The sequence below is a fragment of the Montipora foliosa genome, chromosome 7 (genome assembly GCF_036669935.1).
Source record: "Montipora foliosa isolate CH-2021 chromosome 7, ASM3666993v2, whole genome shotgun sequence".
Lineage (NCBI taxonomy): Eukaryota > Metazoa > Cnidaria > Anthozoa > Scleractinia > Acroporidae > Montipora > Montipora foliosa.
Genome location: NC_090875.1, coordinates 8,584,111 through 8,589,110, shown reverse-complemented (window position 1 = coordinate 8,589,110; position 5,000 = coordinate 8,584,111).

Genomic DNA, 5,000 nt, shown 5'->3' with positions numbered 1-5,000 from the left:
GAAATCACCGCTCGTATGTCACTACCAAAAGGGTGAAGATGGCGTTCATTTTTCCATCGTCTTCAACATATATTTCCCGCAACATTGCGAACCGAACTTCTCACTATAGTTTTGTGCACCCAAGACTTAAATGAGGAAAAACAAAGGTTGGACGTCGAAGAAGCCATTCGATTGCGCGAAACAGTACATTGTTCTGCGACCAGAAATGAGTTAAACTTTCTCGTACGTTCTCGAATGGCACACGTAATGTGTGGGCTGGGGGGAAATTGCAAAACCACGCACAAAGCTAACGCTTTATAAACCAGCTATTTTGATTTCCTTACCACTGGCGCTTGCCTTTTTGGAATTGATCTTTTTATGGTTTAAAATTTACAGTGAATTACATATAGAACGAACCAGCCTTCATAAAACTCGGACGTGATTGTTATCTCCCCTGCACGTACTCCATTAAGAACGACCTTCAATCCAAAAACACACACCTTTTCCTGAAACATAATATAAAATAAACTTGTTCCCAACTAAATCAATAAAAGGGAAGTTGAATTTTAAAGATTTTGAGTATATTTGCTTGCTTGTTGACTTATTACCTGCTGAGGATTCAATCCAGTTCACTCAGATGGCTAACTTTGGGCTTTCTGAACATCAACTAATACTGGAAAAGCTTTGTCGAATTTGTGGAGACCGGTTGAAGAAGGCCAAAGATAAGTACGAGAACAGTTTTCTTTGTGATGATAAGAAAGACATGATTTTTGAAGCCTTCGGTGTGAAAATTCGAGAAGATGACCTTGAAACATGCCCCCCTAAGTTCTGTCACAAGTGCTACAAGCTTGCTTCAAGAGAAGGTACACGTTTAGCAATCAACATCTGGCCCCCACACAAGAGAACAGGCAATTGTGCAACATGCAGCTTATTTAAGGAACAACAAAAACCCGGTAGAAGAAAAAAAAGCAGGCCTGGAGTAAAACCAAAAGATGACCCTGGACCCAAAGAACAGGCAGAAATGGTTGAAGGAATGTCTGGCACATTGAGCTTTCAACCCAAACCTACTGCACTCTCATTTTCCGAGGAGGTCAATAATCTAAAAAGCTACCGAGGAGCAGAACCTCTTTACCCAGAACAGTTTGTTGAGAACATAAAGCATTAATATGTGTGCCCAATTTGTAAAGAAGTCCTTGATCAACCTGTCCAGACTAAATGCCAAACCCCCCACATATTTTGTGCAGGTTGCCTTTCATTTGCCTTTGAAATGTGTGGATCTCTATGCCCAGTTTGCCGAACTGTGATCGAGAATCCAAAGGAGTTTATACAACCAGCTCCTTTTGTTCTACGAACGATACTTTCAGAACTAGATTTACAATGTCCTACATGTACTCATACTGTAAAATTGCACCAGTTACCACAACATGAAGAAAATTGCACCCAAACCCTATGAGAGCACCCCCAGATAATGTAACACCAATACCTGGGGTAGTTCCAGGCACACCACCCTCCAGTGTGTTGGAGACTCTGGTACCCACAGCAGCAGTAAGGAGAAAAGCACTAGTGCAAACACCACCACCACAAGAACAGCTTGAAGCACCTGGTGTAGCTACTGTCAGTACTGCTACCGTCTATGAGGAACAACTAACAGTGAAGCAACTGCTACAAAGCCCAAAGGAAGTTTATACCTCCCTTAAAGAGGAAGTGGGGTTGTTTATCATTTGCCAGTTCCTTTCACAGTCTCAAGATGGGGCAACCATTCTCCTCAAAACAGGTGGCCAGGTAAATAACATTATTTGAATTTAAAAACTACCTTCATTTTCAAAACATGGAAAAAGATAATGCAATAAAATTCTATTTTCAGCCCCTAGAATTGGTTAAAAGGACAAGAGCAAGGAAGAAAACTGACAAGGTAACAAAAAAAACTGTCAGGCAAAGATCAAAGGTGCTTGCAGAGACAAGAAAAGCTGTAAGTGGTGGTGCTTCTGGAACTCAGTTAAAGGATGAACTTAAAGCCATGGCTAGACTGGAGAGAGAAGCACTACTGAAGGAGGCTTTGGGGAAGGAATTTAAAATAACCATTCCAAGGGGTGACATCTTGGCAATGAAAGCAGACCTTGGGGAAACATGGTACAAAGTTAGAAAACTTAGGAGGTACCCTAGACACTACTTGAAGTCCTACTTTGACTATTTCTTGCATGATTTGAAATTGGAATATACAGGCCAATATGCATGTATACTGAAGATAACAAAGTCAATTTTCATTAGGTACTTACATCATAATGGCATTGTCTCCTCAGATGGTTTGATCAATGGGGACTTTCCTCTGAGAGCGAAGTGTATCAGCGGAAGCAAGTTCAGTCCATCACTGATCCTGCCAACTTAGTATGTGAAATGGTTCCCTTCGAGTTTAAGAAACCAAGTTGCAATCCCGAGATCCGAGAAGCAGAGTTTGGTTATGTTGCAGATCTTAACCAATTCATAAAACTTCATTTGGATGAAAATGAAAAGTATGATACATATACTTTTTTTTTTCATATCAACAATTTATTTACAGTATGTGTTTAATAATTATTAAAGAAAGCCGTAAGTTTCTTTCTTGTGCAGTGAATTCAACTTTAATTATTAATTCAAACAACTCATGATTGCTTTAGGAATGGACGCTTAACATGGAACAATGCCATCCCGGAACAGGAAATTCACATAAAACTTGGAGGTGATGCTGGTGGTGGGTCATTTAAAATGGCTTTCCAGGTTGCCAACTTGAGGCATCCCAATTCAAAAACAAATACAGTGGTCTTTGCCATGTTCCATGCAAAAGACACATGGGCCAATTTGAAGACTGCTTTGATGAAATACAAGGAGCAAGTAAACACCTTGAAGGGAGCTACTTGGAGGTTAGTCATTCCATAGTTACTAACTATGGTCATTCATTACATTTATTTTAAGGCAAATTATATTTGCAGGGATGGTGATAATTATCAAAATTATTTATGTTGCTTACATGTATTTGTAGAGACAAAGAGCAAGTGGTTTTCTTATTTGGTGACTATGAATTTCTGTGCAAGGTATTTGGAATGGCTGGAGCGTCAGGTGAGTTCAAGACTATCATTACACACAAAATGATATCAATAGATACCTATTTAGTCTAAATTATTTCATGAATTTGCATTCATGAAATAATCTCTATGACTTTTTTGCAGGCAAGTATCCATGCCTTTGGTGCCTGATAGCTTATGAGATGATGCAACTCTCTTGCCATGCTCCTCAGCGAGGGAACGTAGAAAAAAGAACGCTTCAAAACATTCAACAGGATTACAACAAGTTCATAGCAGATGGCTCCTGTACCAGTCGACAGAACCCTGTTTTACTATTTCAACTCAGTGTGAGGTTGAGAAAGTGCACCTTTTCATTAGAAAGCAGCACAAACTTTAAGCAGTGCATGATAATAAAGAAACTTGGACTAGTGGTAACATGAAACTGTCTGAAAAATATGCTGGAAGTAATCTTGTACAAAATTTTTTCACATTAGCCATTGCTAGTAAAACTACACCATTCATACATGTTTGTAAACAACATGGAAGATCTGCATAGGTCCATGAGTTTATATTCTACCAGCATGGTAAAATGTACACTCATCTGACATTTACTTTCATAGAACAGTGTACATCATATACAATTGACTGTATTGCAAGTTATGTTCAGAAGTTGTTCTTGCCTTTTTTGATGTACGGCACTTTCATTCAATGAACAACTTACATTCAAAATCATCTTACATGATTGTACTGGTAATTACATCTGTACATGCATAAATGAGGTCAATACTTTCAGGAAAAAAAATTATCACCTCAATTCTGTGTTCAGTCATTGTTGAGAGAGAGACACTTAAATTATTGATGTATCTGAGCTGTTTGTATTTTCAGATTATACAAGACTTTATAAGACTTCATGGAAGTTGCAGATTGGAAAGTGTCTTGTTTTTGTTAGGACAAGGTCTTAATGAGCCTTTTACAGTACAGTGTTGTCTTTTTCAATTGCCTAGCTTGTTAGAACCTAATATTTCTAAGTAAAATAAAACAAAAATAATCAGAAAGTGACCCTGTTTGAGAAGGAATGCATTATGAAAAGAGTGTGCAACATTTTTACAGATACATGACTTTTGCATTATATATAATACACCTCAAGAAGGTTTTGGTTATAACACTAGACAAGTCTAGTATCATTGTTTTACTTAAACACTTTGCTACAGAGAAGATTGCAGGGTGGCTATTAATGACCGCTATCTATTAGACAAGAGGTACCCTCCGTGACAGTCCCCTCTGTGACAATAACCGTGATCATTCATTATTATCTGTGCTGTATCAGAGAGCAAGAATGTCTTTTCCGTCAATGCAGTTTAATTGTTGATTAACATAAAAATCAAATGTGCACTTAAGTGTTGTTGCTGCCGGTTTACATTCACAGGATTTTTAGCCTAGTTTTTAAATTTCAATTTTCTTTGGTTTTCTGGTCCCCTCCGTGACAGATTGAATAAAGGACTAAATCTTGCCAGATGTGACAGAAATAATTTTGAAAGGATTTGATAAAGAAGAGTCATCAGTTATTTAATCATTACAAGTCCACAGTGAACTAAACTAAATTTGGCAAAAGGAGCTATTTATGGTTTAGTTTTCTGAGATGTCCCCTCCATGGCATGAAAAATATTGTGGAATTACCCGATAATAATGCTTCCTTTCAGCCTTTTCAGGAAAAACTATCCACTGTCAACCATACTTGACTCAAAACAGATTCCTTGATCCAACAACACATGACAGTCCCCCCAAAACCAAAAATACATCATTAATGCTTCCAGTAAACAACAGTCTAAAAAAACAAAGATTTGCAAAACAGTCACGAACCTGAATCTATAGAGATCTATATACATCTGTACCTACACTTCTGTTCTTCCAAACATTATTTTAACTAACATGGATTTTGATTTTGATTTTAAACTCAAATTAATTGCAAATCCATAACTTGGT